Raw genomic sequence first — 24,011 nt, 5'->3', positions numbered from 1 at the left:
TGCAGGGGTTAACTCATACCGTACAGTTTTTGAAAGTGTACTTAATGCTTCACAGACAGCACGCCTAATGTGGCCACTGAGTTTTCTCAGGATGCATCGTCAGTCAAACCTTGGCAGTGAGGGAATGGGACAGGCCTGACGGGCCTCGTACCTCATGTTGCACTGGTCTGTGGAAATCAGACGTTCTGTGTGCTCTGTCCACGTAGGTGACATGTAGAAATAAACATGTTACGGTGAAACCATCCTCTAGGAAGAGATGATTGTGACATTTTTATAAATCTAACTAATGTTGCTTGAGGATGGGGCCTGTTCCTTGTTCTTCTTGGTGTCTCTTGAGCTAAACTTCCCCCTCTGTTGGCCCTCTGAGTTCAGTTCATCTCGAATTAAATATTATCTTGCTCAGAAATAGGCTTTTTCTCTTGGCACTTACTCTGAAAAATTCGGAATGCCTTGGCTTGGTATTCTAGTCCTTTTCACAGTAAGGTTTCTATCCATCTTTCTCTCATGTGTATAGTAACTGGTTTATTTGAAGATTACTTATAAAAGAGTTGAAAAAGTTGAAAACAACTTTAATGTCCAGCTGTAGAATGGCTGAATACTTTACGGCACCCTCATATTGCTAATGGCTATCTCTTACTCTCTGCTCTCTGAGCCAGCTACTGCTCTTGTAATTACCGCATTTAATTTTTAGAACAACTTTAAGAGATGGGTACTATTATCCTTATTTTAGGGTAAGGAAAGGGAGCCAGAGAGATTAAGCCATTTCTCTAAGGTCGCAGGAGTCAGGATTCAAAATCAGGCAGCCTGATTGGAGAATCAATACACTTAGCTATTTAACTATCTTTCCCATAGCCAAAGACAAGTGCAATAAACAGCTAATGATTTGCCCAACAACCTTCACCTTGTATCTAATAAGGTCTAACATAAATGAATAAATCTATTGTTAAATACACGCAGGAAATGCTTATGATGTACTCTAAATGGGGAGGAGGGGAACAGGATATTACTGTATATGCACGTAATCTTAACTATGGAAAGTTGAAATAAAATACACAGGAAATAACTGGAAGAAAATAGGCCACAAGGTTAATTGTGCAGGATTTTTTTTTTCCTCTTTACTTTTTATACTTCTCAGACTTTTTCAAATGTTTGAAAGCAAAGCTTCCCTGGAAAATCAAGGGGGAAAGGATATTAAAATGGACTTTTAAAACATGAGACTGGATCATGGTGGTAAGTGGCTAAGACCCAAGTTTTGTTTCCCTTCATCAGTTTCCTCCACAGCCTGGACACCCGGGGTGTAGCCTCACTTGTGATCCAAGGAGGACCGAGAACCTGCAATGCTGGGGCTGGACCCTGTCACCTCCCGCACTGTCCTCTGGGATCTGGCTCTGAGAAGCTGCCCAAAGGGCTCAGTGGTGCTGTGGGAGCTGCAGTGAGGTGGATCAGATAAAAAGGAGAACCTTGTGTGGGAGGAAAGTGGGCTTCAGCATCACCCTGGGGTGGGAAGTGGAGACAGACAGAGCACAGCAGCCTAGGTGCGGGAGCAGCTCACAGTCCAGATCCCGGTGTCTTCCAGAGCGACACAGTCAGATCCTTTGGCCTTGAGAGAAATGAGATGATTGCTCTCAACGGCACAGTCCATGAGGCCGAGGCAGAAGGAAATCCCAGAGAAAGGTCTAAGGGTGCAGAGTATGAGTTTAAAAAACACAGCAGAAAACAGCTTCTGAGTTACAGCAAACTTTGACTTTGGAATCCAGGAACACATCCATTTGGGGATCAAATATGCCCCAAGCATCTGTCTCCAGAGTCCGGTGGTGAGACCACAGGCAAGAAGCATGGGACAGGCTACCCCGGGACCAGACCCAGAGTCAGCAAGAAGGCACAGCATGTCGGTCAGACCATTCTCAGTGGCAGAGACCTCTCACTGGCCCACACGCCCTCTTGCACAAAGCCTTGGCCCTGTCTGCAGGTCATCCTGGCAGTCATTCCTATGCATGAACACCGGGTGCCTGCTTCCACTTCGGCTCTGGTAAAAGTCCCTTGAGGGAACCCAATGTCCCGAATCTTTTTGAGAGGACAGATTACAAGCATCTCTGCTTCCCCGGGGTCCCTGAAGGCTTGTGTTTCCTCCATGGCTGGTGACCTTGGTTTCCTGGACAGAGCTTCCGAGTCTCACCCCAGGGCAACAGCTGCGCTGGTGTCTCTGGCAGTTTGATGGGTTTCCAGCCTCTGGCGGCCTGGGGGCCAGATGTGGCTGAAGGCAGAAGGCCTCTTCCGAGTCGGGACTCATACTTGCCAGTGGCCTTGTAGCGAGTCAGGTTTCCTCTGAGACTGTTTCTCATCTGTCAGTGGGGTGACTCTGAGTCTGAGGAGGCCCGCCGGGGGATGATCCATGTGCTGAGTTGTCTTGATTTTATTTATTTTGGGGGTAGCTTCCCACTTTCTTTCTCACACCTTTTGGAGACACTAAGAGAATTACATATTTTTTTCTACAACAGTAAAATTAAGGGAGACATAAGAGTCTGGGGAAAGGGGAGGATGGATGTTGGGTAGAGCTGTGTGGGGATGTGGGAGGCTGCCTGATGAGAATTTTGCAGAAAGGATGTTGTCAGCAGATATTTAGAGGTCTTGCCTCCTGATATTTGATGGGGCATCGTTTTGCCTTCTTAAGAAACCTTTTGTGAAGACCTCTCTTTCTTTTATGGTTTTGAAATCAGATCTGTAGTCCTCCTCCTGCTCCCTCCACCCGCATACATGCATCTCATTCTGAAATTGGCCTGGGGTAAAGAACCAAAAAAGTAGCTCAGGATGACCTGGGTATACGTGGGTGCTCAGGAAAATAGCCCTCCTCGAAGGGAAAATTAAATGAGAACGTTCACACCAATTCCCTTCCATGGAGACGTTCACTATATGGAGGTCTATGTTATGAACCAGGAGATATTTTGGTAAAACACAAATGATTTGATAAAGGAGACTCAGGTTTTCTCCGTATCTTCCCAAGACCTGAAGTCGACTGGTAAAGGGCAGCCCAAGTGCCCACAGGATAGATCCATTCTCTGGCCTTTCTTGATCACACTGCCTGAGCTCCGTCTGCCCTTCTGGGGCCCTCCTCGCAGACTGGTTTCTACCTCTCGCCTCAGCCCTCTAGCGTCCTCCCCTGGCCTCAGTCCACACTGCACTGACTCCTCTGCAGCTGGGCCTCAAGGCACAGCAATCAGCAGGAGTCACCCCTGGCTGCTTACCTGAGGGATGCTGTTCTTCTATTTCTGCTTCTCTCACTGGCTCTGTGAGGCTTAGGTGTGAGTATGCAGCTTCATCCTTAAGCCTGGAGACACCGAGGGCTGACATCGGGGGCACAGATTGATGTGTCAATGCTTCTTAGGGGCTGTTTTAAAAGGCTGCACAGTCCCCCATCCTCAGTTCTGCTTCCCAGAACTCAAACTTCGGAGAAACCAGGAGGATTCTTGGCTTGCATGACCGAGGTAACCACAGATGCTCTGAATTGTGGAAGTTCTGTGGCTCAGGCAGGCGAGCGGGGAACCAGGGATGCTCCTGGTGAATTCCAAGGTGGGCAAAGTTTCCACCCAGACTGCTCTCATCTGTTGGGGTCTTCTCACCTGCATACGAGAAGCAGGAGGCTGGGCTACTAGTGGGGGACTGGGCTGCTGTCCCCAGCCTATTTGTGAGGCATCCGCCTCCACTGTCTCTGGGGCTCCTGCCTCAACTGTTTTCCTTAGACGTACACACAACTGTTTTTCCTCCGACATTCTCAGCTCTGTAACCTCCACCTTCACCATCTGGATGCATCCCCCCAACTCGTGTGTTGAAATCCTCTGTTCCTTGGTGATACTAGGAGGTGGGCTCTGCTCCAGGGAGTAGGTTCTGAAGGCAAAGCCCTCATGCCTGGGACTGTAGTGCTTATGAAAGGGACCCCATGCCATGGTTTATTGTCTCAGTGTCTCCCATGAGCTTCACAGCTCATGGATGGGACTTTTGGAGGGTGATTGGATCACAGGGCTTAGAGCTGGCTTTCTGTTAGGAGGTGGGGTCTGGTCAAAAGAGGTGGGTGGGGGGTCTGGAAGGGCTTAATCTCACTCCCTGCCCACTCCACCCTCTCTCTTTCATTGGAGCCATGGTGTGGGCAGCTCTCCTTTGCCCTTGCTCTCCTGCCTTGGGGCCAGCCAACTAAGGACTGAAACTCGAGCCAAAATAAACCTGTCCTCTGTTGATGTGAGATGCCAGGTGTTGTGTCTCAGCATTGAGAAAGTGACTAATAAGACACCTCAGAAAGCTACACAGCCCTTCTCCCATGTGGAGATGCAACAATGTAGACGGTATCAGCTATGCACCAGAGAATAAGTTCTCAGCATCCTGGTCATGGACTTACCAGCCTCATAAGAGGAGAGATGCTATAATAAGAAAAATGACTTTACTCCCCCAAATGGTAGGGATGATTCAGATGTTCTTCCTTCGTTCCCTCTGCCACTGCCACACTTCAGGGTCTCCTTATACTTCTGCTGAGGTCATCTTCCAAGCCAGTCTCTGGGCTTGCATTCTTGGCTCCGGCCACGACACACAATTTTTCAACAGCCCCATTTTTGTTTTTTAGAACAAAGTACATCTTCAATAGCTTCATTTCAGAAAGTCCTCTGAATTTCTCTGCTTCCATTCATTCAGTCACACCCGCATTTCCCGCGATAAACACCTTCTATATGTCAGCCACTAAGTTAAGTGCTTCCCACAAATCATCTCACGTCACCGCGAAAGCAGTGGCAGCCTGGATAGCTCCAGTTGACAGAAGAGGAGAGGGTGCCTCAGAGGGACTGGAACTCACCCAAGGAGGCAGAGCTAGCTGACACAGGTTTGAATCCACTGCCGGGAGCTCTGTCCAGCTCGAGCCCTTCTTGCTGAGCAATCCTGTCCCCAGGGCAGCAGGCCGAGGGCTGGCAGCACAGGGGAGGGAGGGAGGTAGGGAAGAAGCGGTGTTTGGAAGAAAGGTGTTGGGGAGAGGCCCCTCCTTGACTCGGGGAGACCCTGGGGCCAGGCTTCCAGCACCTAGAGGACCCAGACTATCCCCCTCTTCCCCGTTCCCCACCCCCTTCCCCTCTCAGCACACAGCTGGGCACTCTAGACACCTGGGATATGATTACTGCCCCTGGTAGTCACATCCCTTCTATTGAGTCCCTAGGCTTTGGTGACTTTCAGGCTGCTTTCTGTCCTGGGCAACCAGGGATGGTCAGCGTGGAGCCTGATACCTACCAAGCAAGTTCCCCTTCCTTCCCAGCAGCTCCACCATAGCCTGAGTAAGAGGAAGGAATCCCCTGCCCTTCAGCATCCTACAGGAGGACTTGGACCCACTGCCTGAAGCAGCGTGGGATGAGAGTTTCTACCACACCGTTTCCTTGCTTTTGGTAACTGCTGTTTGATAGCATCTAATATATGACATACATCCTGAAGTTAGAACCCCCCCTCTTTTTTTTTGCTATACAGGGGATTGAACCCAGGGACTTACACATGCAAGGCAAGAGCACTGAGCTACATTTTCAGCCCCCCTTTAAAATTTTGAGGCAGGGTCTTGCTAAATTGCTGAGGGTGTCTGTGAACTTGTGATCCTCCTGGTTGTCTCCCAAATAGCTGGAATTACAGGCCTGAGCCACCAGGCCTGGTTGATGTTAGGAGATTCTGACCAAACCTGTGACAGATTTTGTTCTTTCCTACCCTACATAAGAACAGGGCAAGTTTTCAGAGTTTAAGCGACTTGATCAGGTTCACACCGACAGGTAGCAGAGAGAGGGGATTACAGTGCCTGACTGTCAAGACCAAAGGACACGTGGAGTGGGGCTGGGAGGTGAAGCAGCATTTAGGGGTCCTTGCTGGTCGCATGCCCCTCCCCTGGGTCGGCGCTCCCTGGGGACAGAAGGGTCCCAGCGCCACGCAGAGCCCGAACCAGGCATCCTTGACTCAGAACCCGCTCCCTAGCGACCTCCAGAGGGCCGGGCTGGTTCGGGACTCGGTGTGGCCCCGGACTCACCTAGCCTTACCGACTCTATTTGCATAACGGAGCCGGCCCGCTTCCTCCCCGCCCCTCTGCTGCGCTCTGGTCTCCCGCCTGCCTCCACCCCGCATCCCGGGTCCCTCGCTCCTCCCGAGCGGGCCCCTTCTCGCGGGAGTCCCCCTGGAGCTGCAGTTCCCGGCTGGCCCACTCGCGCCCGCGCGGAGCCCACAGGCACCTGGGGGAGGGGAGTCCTGGGCAGGGCCAGGCTGGGAAGGCGCCGGGCACCGCCGGGCGCTAACAAAGGGAGCTGGCTGCTGGCCGGCGCGGGCGCGGGAGCGGAGCTCAGCGCGGAGCAGCCGCAGCCTCCAGGCGGGGCGCGCAGGAGTGAGTAGGGGCGCGGCGGGTGGCGCAGATGCCACGGGGCGCGGGGCGGAGCGGGGCGCGGGGAATCGGACCCAGCGCCGCCCCGGGGCCGTCTTCTGGCTGGGGCGTCCGTGCGTCTGTCCAGGCCGAGGGGCCGCCCCGGCTCGTCTCCCGCGCCGCGAGCTCGCGGACCCACAACAAACCCACGTGCGCGCCGACCTCAGGAATCCCCCTTTCCCCGCCGCGGCGCTGGTGGGTGGGAGGAGGACGCCCTGTCGGCCCCGGTTCCTGTAGATCTTGCGGGCTGGGTTTGCAGACCCAGAGACCGAGGCCGGCGGAGGCAGCACCACAACAAACGCACGTGCGCCCCGCGCGGGGATCCCCGCTGCGCCCCGCGGGGCCGGGCTTTGTCTCCGCCGGGCGGGTGGAGCCCGCGGGGGGCGCCCCTGCGGGAGGAGGGCAGAGACCTTTAAAGGTACCCTCGGGGCACCCCATCCCACTGCGCTGCGGCGGCAGATTTAAACTGGGGGAAACGAAACTGGAAGGCGAAGAGACCACCCCGGGGGAGGCATTCGCCGGCCCTGGCGCTTTCCTTGTAATAAACTGCACGACCCTGCACCTCCGCCTCCTAGCGATGTGGTTTGGACTGAGGGCCTGTGTACGAGCCGCTTTCGCCAAAGGACCGTGCCCATTGTCCCGCGCCTGGCCACTGCCCCAGCCTGCGGAAAGGCCAGTCCGGCTTCAGCGCCGGCGGGCGAGACCCTGGGTTTGGCCTGCCCTTTGCCCGCATCCTTGAGCCTCTCCTGTCCCCGCGCGACCCCGGGTGTCGCTGGTCCTTCTCTTTTCCCGTGTTCCGAGCGAGGCCAGCCAAGCCCCGTTGTTTTAGGTGGAGACTGAGATTTCAGTAGTAGTCTGAAATTCCGGGTGCAGAGAGGGAGGCGAGGAGGGAGAGGGAGGCAGGCCTCTTGTTTGTTTTTCTTTGCTTACATGTGCTCAGCTGAGCTCTGCGGATTTTATTTTATCAGATTTGGGCTGGCAGCGGCGTGATGGTTTGGGGAATGAATTGGCTTCAGGCGGCGGCGGCGGTCCGGGAGAAGGCTGTGAGGTCGTCGGGCGCCGCCTGACGTGAGCCTGTTGAGCATTTGGGCTCGGGGGCCGCTGGAGACGAAGCTGTCCCCGAGGGGAGCGGAGAGCCGCCGACCCCAGACCGCTGTTACCCGAAGGGTCTAGGGAGCGTCTTGCAGACCGTCTGTTTTTGCCCTTTTTTTGGTACCGGTGATCGAACTCAGGACCTTGTGTTTGCAGACCGTCTGTTTCTACAGGCGAGAAGCTGAGCTCTCAGCGTTCAGCCACTTGTCCAAGTTTAAACCAGGTGAGATCGGCGTGGGGCTCCCACTCCCTTACTGCACCGCTCTGCCGTCAATGAAAGGCACAACCCGGATTCCGTGGTTGGCTTAAAAGGCCGTGGCCTTAGGCAGAATACAGTTAGACAAAGAAAGTAATTCAAATTGAAAGCTGCACCCTTCCATTATCCCTTTCCAGAGTTCTTTATTCTGTTGAGAAAAAAATTACATTTAGTAATTCCTTACTCTCCTAGCCTTTCCTAAGTACAGTTATTTTTCTCTCCTGGCTGCCCCTTTCCCTTCAGATTGGAATCGGGCCAACCGTGGAGACTTAGATGTTTGGCCTCTCATCCCTGTGCCAGGAGCCTTTTGTTTGGTCAAAAGCTGTGGCTGTTGACATGTATTGCTGGGAGGAAAGTGTCTCTTAGCAGGCTCCTCCTGAGCCCCTCATGGGAGAACAAAGCATTGTTTTCATTGATTTAATTTAATTTATTTTTTTATGAGCCCCGCGGAAGTAGCTGCTTATTTTTGTATTTGGCAGTGGAGAAGTTGAAAACAAGCAAAGAACATCGTGAGGCTGGGTTTCCCCAAAGTTAACTCAAAGTTTGTGGTTTCTCATGTCCCTGTTATCTCCTAGCTACACTTGTTTCTTTTCTTAGAATTTCCAGGGTGTTTCACTTTCATAGTAATTCCACTTGGGCTTGAGTATATTTTTTTTCTTCAAGATGCTAAAGAAATTGAGAAATCATCTGGCCAGACAGACCCTGAGCCCTTTTATTTTCTAAAGAGAAATTACTTGCCCACTGGTACACAGCAACTCACAGTCTACTTTTAGTGCTTCTTTTTTGCGTAAAACAGAAACTCTTGCATCAAACGAGCTGCTGTTGATACCCCAGAGTAAAGTCAAAGTTGCCATGGTTGCTATAACAATGCCCTGTAAGTCAGAGAATGAATTCCTTAAGGCTTTAAATGGGTTTGATTATTAAACAAAGCCGTGGCTTCCAGTGGTAGATGGGATAAGGAGTCCTGCAATTACCACCAGGCACCAGCTTTCTTCAATGCTTACTTTGCTCTTCTCCTGGGCTCCCCCCTATTGCTCCCTGTCTTTTGATCCCTCAGTTATGGAGCTGCTTGCATATAATTACAAAGCAAAAAGGAGTGAGTTCACTCTACTTAAACTCTTGGCCCCATCTCTGTATCTGCTGTTCTGGTGGAGTAGAAGATGCTTAGGCCTGGAGTCAGGAGGGGTACTGGCTCTTCCTTCCCCCTCCTGTCTTCTTTTAGAACTGGCAGGCTGCCTGCCAGTGTATGGGGAGGGAGTAAGGCCTATGAATGTCCTGGAGTTGTGTGGCTAATAGCCACATGACGCATGCTCACATTCAGACCTCTTGGCAAACTCAAGGTGCTCACCATCATTTCAAGCGGTGGAGGATGCTGGGGCCAGAGCAACCCCATCTGGTAACCTCAAGTGCTTGGATTAGGAGGGCATACCTACTCACAAAGAAATGTGAACGCCTGCCAAACTACAACCAGAGGAGCTCTGGGTAGTCTGGAAATCTGTGCAGCCCTAAGGTAAATAGATCAAGTAAAAAACAAAGCAAAAACTTTCACACCTAATTGAATGCAATTTCAAGTTACTTCACCTTTTCCTTCTCTATTTACTGACAAATAGCCAATGGAGATGAAGGGAGTCTTGTGCTCAGCCTGGGATCCAAAGAACAAATAGACCCATTCTTTGCCCTGAAGGAATTCTAGTTTTTCAGGAAGCCCCATTCCCTGCTTGAACAACTCAGAATACAGTTGGCTTTCTGACAAAATACCCTCAGAAGCCCACAGAAAAAAAATCCAACTTATCTCAATATTGACATCTGGGGGTTCCCTTTTCTCTGTGAGTAAAGGCAAAACTCAGTAGGAAATGAGTGGAAGAGGGAAGACTTCAAAGAGAATGTGAGGATGTGACAACTAAAAAATGCCAGAAATAATTCATTAATGGAATCCACATTAATCATCTGGAACATTAAGGTCCTGAAAATTTGGATGAGGAGTTTCTTGCTTAGGTCTGTTATCAGGAATTTGTTTGATAAGACCTGTATTAGAGAAAAGTGACTTTTTTTGGCTTACCCAAATGAATTCTTGAACTACATGATGGCATTCTGACTCTGTAGATATACTTTTTTTTTTTTGCGGTATCAGGGAACGAACTCAGGACCTTGTGCTTGCCAGGCAGGCACGGTGCCACTGAGCTAAATCCCTGACCTACTGTAGATGTACTTTTTATAGGGTTATATGTAATCCTAACATAAAGCAAAGCAGTTTCGCTATATTAAAATGCTAGGGTGATTTTCTAAGTTATTGGTAGAAGGGACAGTTAACTTGTAGAATCATAATGGTGATTTAAATTTTATTTATGTTATGATTATAAAAATAAAGAGTGCCCATTGAAGACAATTTAAAGTATAAAAAATATATTGAGAAACAGAAAAGAATTCCACGATCTGAAGACAACCATTGTTAATACCTGACTATTTTTCTTCTGGTTTTTTTCTTTTTTAAAAGGGTTTGTTTCCTCTAATTGTTGAGAACATACTGTATGTGCAGTTTATGTCTCTTGGCTCTCTGGAGTGGCCTTTTCACATGTACAGTTCACAGTGTAGTCTGTGTTGTAACTGCACCCTTTGGTTTGTCATCCATATCAGCTGCTCAGCATCTCCTCTTCAAGGTCATGTGGTACCCTGGATCTGATAACTTCAGTGCTCCTGCCAGAGGGGGCCTGTAAGAGCCTGTCAAGGAGGGAGCTTCTACCTTTCCTGCCGCTGCCTCAAGCCTGTAAAGAACAGTGTAGATTGCTAAGAAATTCAGAAGTACTAGCAGTGCAGTGGCGGGAAAAGAACCCTGTGCATGGCCTTGAGTTCTAGTCTGGCCCGTATGCGCCCCAGCTTTTAGTTCCCATAGCCATCAAATGAGCAAATCCAGGATCCTTTTTTACTATTTCCTCATCGGATACTTAAGTGCCTACTCTAAACCGAAGACCAGTAAAAAGAGCTGAGCTTTTACGAAGAGCACAGGCCAGAAGAGCAGACATAATGGTGAGAAACTAGTTTAGGATGCTGCGTGCTCACAGAGAAGGGACAGTCTCCCAAGACCGGGGTGGTGGGGAAAGCTTCCTGGACGAGGGTCACAGCTGGCTGGTCAAGCCGATTCTAATGGCTCCCTATTGTAATTGGCATTGTAATTGGTGTGGGTACAAAGAAATCTGTCAATTTCCTAGATAATTTCCATGGGATAGAGTTCTAAAGTTGGAACTACTGGGTCAAACTTTAAAGGGCATGGTCACTTAGAAAACTTCATAGATTTAGATACAAGTTCATAGATCTACATGTAAAATACTGAAGTAGAGAATTAGTGTGTATTGTGGAAATTGTAGAAATTCAGACCACATGCAATTCAGTATTTCAGTCTTGTGCTTATCATTTACTACCTGGGTAGATGTGGATGAGCCATTTTCAGGCACTACGTTTAAATTCCTCCTGTGTAAAATGGAGATGAAAAACCTTATCTCATAGAGAAATTGCAAGGGTTAGATACATTATAGCCCAGAAGGTTGAGAACAGTGCTTCGTATACCAGAAATGCCAAGCAACTGACAGTTGCTGTGTTATAATTGGGGTTTTCACACTTCTGCTCTGAATATTTTCTCGACAGCAGGCCTTTGTGTGCCTTTTTTTGCTGAGGGAAGTAGAAAGTTAATTAATGTGGAACCTCCTTCAGGTGACCAATGGAGAGAGAAATTATCCCTTGTCCGAGGCATTAAAAACTCCTTTTACTGAAAAATAACAAACATGCAAAGATAGGAAAGAGTACAGTGAACCCCTTAGCACATCACCTAGCTTCAACTCTTCCCAAAACTCATGGCCAATCTGTAACCCCATCCTGAGCCCTATATTACTTTGAAGAAAGTCCCAGACATCTTATCAGCCTAGCCATAAATATTTCACTGAATCTGGTGGTGCATATTTGAGGCATTGAGTTGTGCTGGCTCAGAGCCTGACACTGTTGCTGGTGTGTGTGTGTGTGTGTGTGTGTGTGTGTGTGTGTGTGTGTGTTTCTGTCAGTGTCTGTGTATGTTCTTTTTTTTTTTTTTTTTTTTGGTACTGGGGATCGAACTCGGGCCCTTGTGCTTGTGCAGCAGGCAGTGAAACCACTGAGCTAAATCCCCCACCCTAGTGTCTGTGTATGTGTGTGTGGAGAGAGAAAGAGAAAGAGAGAATCCTAGGGCCTTTTTAAGCTTTCCTGCTCAAGTAAGGAGGCCCTGCCATGTCCCAAAGAGACAGAATGGAAGGAACACTGAATTTAGTCAGAAGACCTGATTTCAAATAAAGGTTCCACCCTTTACCAATTGTACGTTTTTGGTGTTGTTGCTGTTTTTCTCCGGTACCGGGGATCAAACTCAGGACCTTGTGCTTTCGAGGCAGGCATGGCACCACTGAGCTAAATCCCCAGCCCACCAAGTGTATGCTTTTGGCAAGTGACTTTTGAGATATTTAGAGCACATTTACAAAAATTTGGTGAATATTAAATGAGGTAATCCATGAGACAGTCTTAGTAGCTCAACATTAGTTGGACCTAAAATGAGACTCGATCCTAGCCTTCCTCCCAGGAGGACATTTCCCTACCGTATGAAAGTCTCAGACTGAGGACCCTGTGCCCCTAGAAAGTGCTCAGGGAGTGTAGCTTCCACCCCCACCCCATCCCTCAGGCCTGAGATGAGCACTGGACACAGCCCACCCGTGCTTGCCAATCTCCCTTTTACTTCCTCCTTCTTAGTTCCGCATGTCTACTTTCTAAATGAGGCCTAGACAAAGTCCTGGCCTTGCCAGCCTGGCCTTGAGTAAGGCCTGTCTCAGGCCCTTTCTTCCACGTGAGGGGATGGGATCTCTTCTCACCTCAACTGTGCTGACTCTGTCTCTTCTAACTCAGTTCCCCAGGTAGGAATTTTGGACTCAATTGAAAGAGAGGCTCTGATGTGGTAATCAAATGAAGGCCCTCTCCCTAATCCTCTGGAACTCCCGCTGATTCAAGGCATGGCTCGTGACTTGTGATCTCTGGCTGTTGCTAGCTAGCAGTGTGGCCTTGGGCAAGTTGCGTGCCACCCTGGCCCTGCCACCTTAGGGACTTCACTGTCAGTCCTCCCTGGCCCCTTTCAGCTCTGATGCCATCAAATGAAGGACACCTGTGAGATGGAGGGGCTTCTTCACATAAATACTACTGGTCCTAACATATGCCGACAGGGTAAAAAATTATCCCCCTGCCATCTCCTTCTCTGTGGAGTGACTCCTGTTTACAGTGTGAGATGGATCTTCCAGCCCCCTTTGCCTGCATTTATACATGTATTCACGATTATATGAAAGTGTATTCTATAAACTCAGTAAATGGATATTATGGCTTATATCTAGATGTTCCCCTTAAGCCTCATAAGCTCATAGGTGAGGCTCTGGGACAGTGACTGGATTAGGTATGATACTCATCAGTGGATTGGTCCCCTGGAGTTTATAGCTACATGTGATGTTGGGAGGTGAAGCCTGATTGGAAGAGGTGGGTCCCTGGGGCGTGGTCCTCCCTTCTCCCTTGATCCCTTTCTCTCTGCTTCCTGCCACCATGGCATGAGTGGTTTCTCTTCTGGCCATGTCCCTCTGCCATGCTGCCCCACCTTGGAGCCAGCTGACTATGGACTGAAACCTCCAAAAACTGTGAGCCAAAACAAACCTTTCCTCCTTTTACTTGTGGGTATTGGGTATTGTGTCTCAGTGATAAGAAGGTAACTAAGACAATGGATTGCATTATTACTTCCGCTTTACAAAGTGACTTTTTTCATTTTACCGTATGTATTGGAGGTCTTCCCATATCAGTGTATACTTTCTCCTTACACCTGCAGTGTGTTCTGTATTTCAAATGTGTTTATTTAACTAATCTTTTTATTTTATTTTTGTTTTTATTTTTTATTTTTGATCGAACTCAGGACCTTGCACTTGCGAGGCAGGCAGCGGAACCACTACGCTAAATCCCTGGCCCTATTTAACTGATCTTTCATTGATGTACATTTATCTCTTTTCATAAGAATATATTTTGACCTTGAATATGTGGCAAGTTGCTTCTACATGTCAATGGGTTCAATGAAGCCAGTTCAGTTCGGTCCGCAAAGGGCGGCAAGAGGGTGAGACAGGAGAACCAGACTCTGGAAGGTTGGCCTTCAGGGCTCCAGGAAGCTACCAAGGGGCTGACTGGACAGAGGTTAGTTTTGGAGATAGCAGTCTGGTTAGGTGCCCTCGGTCGCAAGTGCAAAAACTGAACTGCATCGTCACATTCTCCCCTTCCATGGGCCCCCTGAGTTTGTTTCTACTCTCAGGGTCAGGACTGGGTGCTGAAGAAGGAAGAGAAGGAAGAGAGGAAGGAGAAGTGAAGAAGGGAAGGAGTGTTTGAACTCAGGCTCTGGAGGTGGCAACGTGACAGTTCCACACTACTCTGGTTGGTTGATCAGAGCCATCTGGAGTGCCCTGCTCTCCTGGGTCCCATCTAAAATGACCCCACCCAGAAATGAGCTGCTTTGAAGACAGGCATTCAGGACACTGTGTTGGAGGTGGACTGAATATGGAAAAATGAGACTTTCAGAATAGAAAGGTGACAGTCACGTTGAGTGGCTGCTGTAGAAAGGAGAACCATCACGGGGATGGGGAGGGGTGGCAAGGGTCAGACTTGCACAAAGCAGAAAAGAGAGAGAACAGAACTGCGCAGCCACTGGACAGGCTGTGTGACAAGGCGGCAACTCCGTGTCATGGGGAGGTCTCAGCAAAAGCTTGAAGCAAATTTGTTTGCCCTCTGAGGCATGGCAGGGGGTGGTCTGACTGCCCACTGTGGTCTCTTCCAACTTTGAGAGTCTGTGACTCTCGGGCAAGAAGCAGACAGATGGAAAAATATAGGATGGGGAGGAAGAAAATATAGGATAGATCCTGTGACTGGGCAGTTTTACCTGCTCTGCAAAGGTAGAATAACGGACACTTCAAAGGAAGTTTAAATATTGTTTCCCTTGGATCTTGGCAACCCTCCCCTGGTCTGTCCTTGGCTTCAGAGCTGTTTGACCTTATATTCATAAATTATTTCCACAGGAATAAATATATCACATACACTTTAAATGACCAAGAAATCTGGCAACTGGAAAAGAACTACATGTCCCAGGAGGATGATTGTAAATTTTTTTTTTCATGACAGTCTTTCTAAATCTGCATCTGTCTCGTGGTTGGAGACATTTTCCCTAGCTTTAATGTTTGGAACATTCTATCACTGCAGCCCTTGAAGGTTTCCTGAGCTGGAACTGAGAGTATACTCAGCCTGTCCCTTTCTTCCCTGAGGGTGAGGAGGAGCCTCTTGACTTAACTTCAGTAGAGTTGATGACGATATGTCAAACATCACTGTCTTCTGGGCTTTGGCTGTGTGCCTGGCCCTGATTATGTGTGTTCTTTCATCCAATCCTCATAGCAAGACTTGTGCCTTGGCATCATTAGCTCCATTTTGCAGATGAGAATATGGGGCTTCTTAGAGGGCTGGGGCCTTGTCCACAGTTCTACCGGATGTTGATTAGTGAAGCTGGGGTTGGGGGCAGTTGTGTAGTCTCTTTCCCATTAACAGTTGTGTGTGTCAAGCCTGCTTTGCTTTTTTGGTCCCCTTTTAAAGTTGAGATACTGTCTGGTGTTCGTTATCCAGTTATGATTGGGCCTAAACACTGTTAGTGAGCGTGACCCCAGATTGGTGGGTACCACTGTTAGGTTGCCTTAAATGCCTTTTAAGTTAGTAACTGGAACTCAGTATTAGCACAGGTAAGGGCTTATCTTGCACCTGTGCTTCTAGACTCTTAAACCCTTTCTTCTCTTGTGAAGTGTATTCAACATTAATTTGTTCATCAAATATTTCTTGAATGCCTAATATCTCATAGGCACTGGGGTACATATATAAAGAATTCGCACTGTAGATTTGCATACACACATATTTAATGCTAACATGGTCTTGGAGGTTGGGGCAGACAAATTTCCATGTCACCCTCTTCATCCCCTCTTGGAGTCCTTGCTTTGTTCATTCATAGAACAAATGTTGAATGCCTGATGCAAGCCATTCACAATGCTTAGTTATAGAAAATAAACCCAAAAGATCCCCACAGTTGTGTTCCTTCCAGAGCTCTGTTGATGATAGATACGCAGAAACATATTAATTACAACCTCGTATAAAACATGATTTGAGTATGCACAGGGACAGAAGAAGGTACAGCGAGTTGGGGAAAACTTTCCAGGAGAAGGAATAGCTAAGCTTGGTTTTAGAAGGCAGCAGCTGTTAGCTTTTGGGAAAGGCATTTCGGGGAGAAAGGACTGCAGGAGCAGATTCAAGGGGGAAAGGAATGGCTCATTGCTGGTGTCAGGGAAACACTAGCAGATTGACCCTGGGGAGGAACATGTGCGACAGGAAGGAGAGAAGTTGGAACCACATTATCTCATGTGGTTTCCATAACATTCTTATGTGGCATAAACTGTTATCTTAATTTAATCTGCAAGAAAACACAGGCTGATGGAGGTTTGGTGACTTGCTCAGAGGGAGACCACTGAATGAAATGAAATGAGGGCCTTAGACCTGAGGGAAGAAGCCCCATCCCTTAGCCTCTTCCCTAGCCTCCAGGGCATGTGGAGGGAGGGTGTGAAGTTCTGGCTTGCTGGCTGGATGTTCTTGCCTCTCCACCTTTCGGGCAGCACCCCTTGCCAAATTCTCTTCCTTCCTCCTACTTTGTGCTGAATCAGTGCATCTCCTGAGTCATGGTTCTGGTTTTTACTCTCCTTTTTATTTACTCTGTGGATCAGAAGCCTTCAAAGAAAACACTTATGTGCCTAATCATGTGAGACAAGGAGAAGGAGATTTAGCTCTTTTCACGAAGTTTTCAGGTCCATTTGGGGTCTACACAGTACTTGTCAAACCTCTGTTTCAGAGTGGCCCTTTGGGGGCTGGAATGGGGACGATCAGGCCTGGCTACAGAGGTAGGGACAAGTGGGCCTTGAGCTGCCCTTTAAGAATGGATAAGATTTGAGAAGTTGGACGGCGTCACACGTGAACAAGATCATTCTGCCTCGCCTGATAATGAATGGGACACCTATGCCTTTCTCCCCAATTCTACGTGATAACTTCTGGTTTGGAGTTGGCCCTTGGACAGGAAAAACAGTGTGGGATATTTGTTCACTTATTCAAAATAAAATTTATTGAAAACCAATAATTCGAGGGTTTAGACACAAGGTGATGAAATTACAGAATGAAATACAAAGGGCAACTATAGAGCTAAGGAAAAATTGACACAAATGATATCATTAACAGAAAACAAATAGAGGAAGGAAATGGAATTCATTGAAGACTTCAGGCGCTAATGGGGAGAAAGGAAGGTGTGAGGGAAGTCACACGCTGAGAAAAACAGATAAAGAAATCAGGGATCTAAGTGTTGTACAAAGGTGATAGTCTGAAAGGGGAATTGGGGAGCCTGTGGAGGGACATAATTGGTTTTGCTCGGGTTCCACTGACCAAAATGTGGTCACATGGGCATAGCTGGTTTTGAAGGAGCTGATAAAAATCTCCACCTGGGTATCATGTGATCTCTTAAAACTCAGGGTGGGGAAGGTTTTCTACTAGTGAAGAAAAATCTGGATATTAGGAGCAATGAATCTCTGCCATAGGGGAAAAGTCACGTTGACTCCAGATTTCACCTGCCGCAGAAGAAAGACACTGCGTAGAAATGGTGCCAGAGTTGGGGGTCGGGGAGAGGGAGAGAGAGGGAGAGAGAGAGACAGCAGGGCTGAAGAGCTCCACACTCTGTTAATTGCTCTGCAGATACAAGGCAGGTGGACATTCTCATTTATGGAAGCACCAGGAGAAGTTGATCAACAAATACATGTACGAAGGTGTGAGTACAGGTCGTTTGGTGGATCCTTACTCCCTTCTAAGAGAGAAGCAAAACTAAGCAGAGGTGGGCAGTTAAGGCTGAGGGATGGAATATGAAGAAGTAAAAGGAATGTTCTAGAGACAGCTGAGCGAGGAGTGGGGGAGGTGTAAGTGCCAACTCCCCCTCTGTCACTTTCTAAATGGGGTGTTAAAGTGATAGCTTCAAAAAATAGCTATTCTATAAAGCAATCTGCATCTATTCTTCTCTCACACATTCTTCCTTCCATTCTCTGCACCTCTATCCATATGTAAATTTAGAGCTGTGTGAGAAATGACATTAATCTATTTTCTTTTTCGGGAAGGAGGGATCCTGCTCTCGTAGTTTTATGCACTGATTGACATTTTAGATGCAATAAGCTGGTCTTATTTGAGTAAGATCTCAAAAACTATTCTAAAAGGCATCATCAAATACTGGCGCTCGGGGAGTGACAAGTAGGGTGGGAGATACAGATGGATGGAGGTGACATTGTCTTCTCATAAGCTGGGGAGTCAGTGGTGTAAACGCCAACCCTAGGCAGAACAAAACATGTTGTGGGTGAGACGGGCATTAGGAGATAATGGGGAGAAGCCTTCACTGAGAAGATAGTTTGGGTTAGATGGTGAGGATGACAAGAGTTCTTCTGGGTCCAGGGGGGAAGAAAGATGTTCCTGGCTTAGGGAGCAGCAGGAGCACAGGTGTGGAGAAGTGAAAAATACGTGGCACGTCTGGGTAACTATGACTAATTTGTTGTGGCTAGAGACTGAAGAATGGGTCTGAGAATAGTGGCTATTCATTCTGTGCCCACAACATACCAGGTAGCACACATGGATACTCCCAGGCTTCTTGCCCAATGGTCCTTCCGGATGAATAGACTGTCCTTATATTCAGATGAGGAAACTGAAGTAAGAGTCATCGGTTTATTTACCCAGAGTCACACAATGATGAAACTGTGACTTGAACCCCTTGAGCTGTCTGCACTCTAAAGCTCATGGCTTTTCTACTCAGCTGTGATTTGTGGTGCCCTGACCTGAATAAGCCGCCTTTGAAACAAAAATTAAATATGCAGATAAATTTATTTTATACAAATAGAAAATATTTCATTGGCAAATATTTTGTTCATAAATGTATTTTATATATCATTATATAAAAATCTACTTTAGATACCCATTTTATAGATAACACTTTAGATAAATACAAGAATTTATTATCCAAGGGCTGGGAGTATAGCTCACTGGTAGAGAACTTGTTTAGCCTGCACAAGGCCCTGGGCTTGATCTTAAATAAATATGTAAATAAATACATTGTGGCTCAGACTTCAGAATCCAGCAGCTGTGTGGCCCCAGGCTACTTAATCATGACTCTAATTTCCTTATCCATAAACAGGGATAATGATGGTGCCACTGCCTAGCCTCCAATGGTTCTTATGTTCAGGAGTGTTATAGCTGACATACCCACTGGTCTTCTGAGAGTGTACATCTGTTATGGCACCCACAAGTGTCTGTAAAAACTCTCTCAGCCAAGGATATGGTCCCTGTAAGTGTTGAAACACACAGCTTGGTCAACAGGCAAGAATCTGACTCAGATAACCAGTTTTGCGCTGTGGTGGGCGGGAGGCAGCAGAGAGGGCCGGGCTGGCTCTGTCCCTGCCTGGGTGAGAGAATGTGCTTTCTGCCCTCCTGGTTGCTGGGGAATGTCTGGGCTGGGGAGTTGGTCTGATGGCTGTCAACAGCTTGGCGAGGGTGGAGGAGGATGTCCAGACGTGCCAGGCTACAGGATGGAAGGCTGGAGCTGGCTGCCAGGCCAGCAGGCCCCTGCCTGGTCTGGGACAGGCTGGTAGTCTGGAAAGGGATAGGAAGGACAGGTTATCAGGGGAGTCTGGTGGCAGTCTTGATTCTGCAGGAATACTGATGAGGGCAAGCAGTGCCCTGGTCTTGGAGAAACTGGGCTGTTGATAAAACACATCCGGGTGGGCTGGCAGCCAGGCCTCAGCACTGAGCTAATGTGGCCCGGGGCACCTTACATTTGCTCCAGGAAGGATCAGGATTGTTCTAGGGTCTGGGATGAGTCCCTGGCATTCTCAGGAGGTCCAAAAGTCTTAGTGAATGAGTGTGTGTGTGTGTGTGTGTGTGTGTGTGTATGCGTAGAGGTGGCAGTGCTGTTGTAGAGAGAACCAGGCTTTTCCATACTGCTGCAGAGATCCCCCTTCCTTGCCAACTGGTCTCTCTGGTATAGAGACTCGGCCTTTGTAGCTCAGCCTCAGCTCCAGCCTTGACTCAGGATGAGCCCCCAAAGTCCAGGTCCCAAAGGAGATGGAGACCTGTTCTCCCTTGCATGGTACTGCTATGTTGCATCTGGTTAGCAGTGGTGGACTATGGCTCCCAGGACTACAGCGATGGTAGTTGGGTTGCTGCATAATCTCACACGTGGCACACTTCTCAGCTCTGGGAGGCTTCGTGGAGTGAACTCAGCCTTTCTCAGGGTCGAGACTGTCCTCTGACAGTGATCAGGCCCCACGCAATCACCAGTGGCATGACTGGGTGCTTTGCAGGTAAGGTCAAGGATTGAGTGCTGCTGGTGAGCTCCACCTGCCCCACAAAACAGTCTTTTATTCCACCTGCCAGTTCTGTCCCTGGGAGAGAGAGGCCAGCAGCAAGATGAAAGAGGGAAAATCCTTTGGGATGGCCCATGGGTCAGAATCCCGGTGGGGAGCCAGGCTTGAGACCTTGTCTTACCCTTTTGGGGTCCAGGGTCATTCATGGGAGTTTGTCCCAGGTGAGAGTGGGAGGGAGGCCGCCAGGGAACTCTGACAGAAGCGGCTAGGCTGAGTCATCATCCATCTGTATGCAGACTGCAAGGATTGCTTTTGTTGATTGTATGGTGCTGGTGCTGCTGGCCCAGGGCCTGAGCTGGAGGTGGTTAATGACAGTGTTAGGAATAAATCTCCTGAAGATGCTTCCTGCCAGAGGGCTGGCAGAGGCTCTTTTTTGCTCCACACAATGAACATCTTATTCTAGGCTGTAAATCTGGACAGGAAAGAACAGGCAAGGAGGAAGTGGACCCAAGGCCTCTCCCAGGGAAATGCTTCTGTACCTGAAGAGTCCTGCCCTCACCTCACTGCCTTCCCCATTGACACTCCGGGGTTGCCTTCCTCAGAAGGTCCTTACCATTTGGAAAAAACCCACATGATTTGTAGCCAGACAGACTTGGGTTTAAACCCCGCGTGTGCCACTTCTTAACTGTGGGAACTCAGCTTCTCCGATTCTCGAGCTCTTCTTTTTTCCTGTGGTACTGGGCATTGAATCCAAGGCCTTTATATTGAGCTATACCCCCAGCCCTTTCAAAAATTATTTCAAGGGCCGGGGATTTAGTTCAGTGGTTCTGTCGCTTGCCTTGCAAGCGCAAGTACCCGAGTTTGATCCCTGGTACCAAAAAAAAAAAAAAATTATTTGATTTTGAGACAGGATCTCACTAAGTTGCTAAGTTTCTCGTGCTGGCCTTGAATTTGCGATTCCCCTGCCTCAGTCTCCCGGGGTGCCAGGATGGAGAGGCATGCACCACCACATCCAGCTCTCATTTCTCATCTTAATCCCCATGGATCATTCCTACCTCCTAGCACTGGTGTGAGTACTTAACCTAGAGCTGGCCACATCACTGCGATTGACGAATGAATGATGGCTATTTTGAATATCCCTGCACCTGCTGACGGTTATTCTGTTATTTGTTGCCTAGTGGACCAGACACTCTGCTAGGCACCGGGAGGATAAAGACAGATGAGACACAGTCTCCTCTCTCCCTGGAGGAGCTGTTGGTTCTGGGAGGAGACCTGGGCTGTGTCACGGAGCACAGGTGTGTGAAGGGAGTTGCACACATTGCTGAGGGAGTGAGAGGCAGGGGCAGGATGGGATCTACTCTTCTTGTTGGAAGAGGTGAGACCCCTTTTCCTCAAAAGGCTGTAAAGGATGATGATGAATTTTCCAGGCAGGTGGGTTTGGGGAGAGAAGAGCAGGACCAGGGAGCTACAATTTCGATTTGGCCCTTGATCCACTGGTAGGAAAGGCAGGACCTCACAGTACAGGCTTCTCAGGCAAGCCTATGGGTCTCTACCCCAGCTGGCATTTGAGCCCACTCAGTTTGGGTCAGGATAGATCCTGCAGTCTTCCTCCAGCAGTTGGATAGATGTGGCCAGCCTTGACTGGGGCAGCATCAAGGTCATCATGAAGATCTTTCTGTCCGTATCCAGGCCCCAGGCTTAGGATTAGGATCAGGAGTGAGTGGGTGGAACATTACCAGACAGGAATCACAAATGCAGAGCCTTCTAAAAGCAGGTTCCAGGTAGTGTGGACTGGAGGGGTTTCACAGAACAGTGGCACAGGGCTGCTGTTGTCAAATAGAGACAGGAAAGGGGGAAGGGCAACTTCTACAACTGGTGCAGTCCAGGGGCCTCATGTGCAATAAAAAGAACAAGAGGAGACCTCCTTAGTGTTTAAGGATATATACTTGCGGTAGTTATCCATAAATGACTTCAAAATACTACGAAATACACAAATCGGTGAATTATTTGAATCAGATAAAAACAATTATATTTGCTTCAAGGATGGTGTGTGTGTGTGTGTGTGTGTGTGTGTGTGTGTGTGTCTGATTTAGCTGAAGACAAGAAGTAAACATGAAAGCTTCCACTTCCTGAACTCTTCCCATGTCCAGACATGTTGTGAACTTTGTAAGCCTCTTATTTAATCCTGCTTAAATCTAGCTCTCACTCTACACCATACCTGCTCCACAGTTCTGAAGAAAAGCTCACCTCCTGAAATAAAATGCATGACCATGACGCTTGGTGGACTTTTGTGTTGGTTGTCAGGCTCTGTGGTGCCGTTTTCTCAGTCTAGCAGTTCTCAACTCTTGCTGCCATTAGTGTATTGCTTTCTGAATCTCCCCCAAACTAATGAAATCACAATTTTTGTAGGGTGGACCTGGGCATCAATGAATTTTTCTCAGAGCTCTTCGGTTGATTCCAGTGAGCAATCAGAGGGTTGAAACCACTGGCGTTCTATCTAACCTCGATGACTATTTCATACTTTTCTTTTACATCAAGCCTCTAACACCTTCTCCCCAATTTTCCCCCAACTTATGACCTTATTTCCCATTTCCCTGAGAAAATAATGACAATCAGAAGAGAATTCTCATACTTTTTGTCTTAATCCATTCAAGACACTACAACAAAATTCCATAAACGGAGTTACATTAAAAACAACTCTATGGCTCACAGTTCTTGAGGGCTGAGGTCAAGGAGGTGCTGGCAGTTTTGCTGTATGATGAGAGCCCATTTCTTAGTTCACAGATGGCACCTTCTCACCATGTCCTTGTATAATGGATGAGTTAGCTAGTGCACTGGAGTCTCTTTTTATAAGGACACTGATCTTATTAGTCAAGGTGAAACCTTTGAGATATAATCAGCACCATCTCCTAATACTATCATGTTGAGGGATAGGAGTTCATTAAGAATTTTGGTAGGATAAGACATTCAAACCATAGCATCTTTCCACTGCCAGATTTGTACCCGTATGTTCTACCTTTTGCCTGTTACTATGGATGGTTGTTTCTGTTCTTATTTAAGACCAACTCTTTCACTTGTGTGTTCATCTTATTCCCTCATAATGAAGGATTTGACTCTAGCAATTATCCCTTCTCTTTCCACCGTTCTTTCCTCTACTGGATTCTTCCATCTGCATGTATCTCTGTATCTATCTATGAATGACTATTGTGTCTCTTACCTAACTTGACTCACACACATTTCCATGTGTGCATCTTCTCCTAATTTGCTATTGCTTCATTCTTTCTGTTCCCAGAAAGAGTTGCCTGCACTTGCTGTCTAAGATTCTTCCTCTCTCATTCTCATTTAAACCTGATCTGATCAGTCTTTTGCCACCATTACTCCCCCAAAGCTCTTCTTGTCAGGCTCGCCAAAACCCACTCTTGTCAAATCCAATGGCCCAATCTCCGGCCACATCTTGACTTGTCTGCAGCACTTGATACAATTGGTCCTTCCATTCCTCTTGAAAAGTTTTTGTCTCTTTGCTTCTGGAATATTGCTCTTTTTGGTTCTTCTCTTTTCAACTTCCTTCTCCTGTTTAGTCTCCTCTGTTGGCTTATCTTTGTTTGTTCACTTTGGAGTGTCCTGGGGAGTGGCCCTTGGATTTGGCCTTCTTTCTGTCTCCTCAGTCCCTGGGGCTCTCCTTCCTCTTATGTGCTGATGACCCTCCATTTTTTTCTCCCCCCCAGACCTTTCTCCTGAGCTCCATACTCATCTATTCAGCCAT

General features: G+C 48.0%; 1 protein-coding gene across 1 annotated transcript in view; it reads left to right on the top strand.

Moving 5' to 3' along the window:
* Nucleotides 1-6,099: 6,099 nt before the first annotated feature.
* Nucleotides 6,100-24,011, top strand: part of St6gal1 (ST6 beta-galactoside alpha-2,6-sialyltransferase 1) — a 125,027-nt gene continuing 107,115 nt past the window's right edge. Inside the window, exon 1 of the mRNA XM_004834812.4 lies at nt 6,100-6,379. The gene's annotated coding sequence lies outside the window, so the exon portion shown is untranslated. The remainder of the gene's footprint in view (nt 6,380-24,011) is intronic.

Source organism: Heterocephalus glaber, unplaced genomic scaffold, assembly GCF_053883595.1.
Source record: "Heterocephalus glaber isolate CG9 unplaced genomic scaffold, H.glaber_assembly_v1.0 deba00001504, whole genome shotgun sequence".
Lineage (NCBI taxonomy): Eukaryota > Metazoa > Chordata > Mammalia > Rodentia > Bathyergidae > Heterocephalus > Heterocephalus glaber.
The sequence above is the reverse complement of the archived record's forward strand: the minus strand, read 5'-3'. Positions and strand labels throughout refer to the sequence as shown.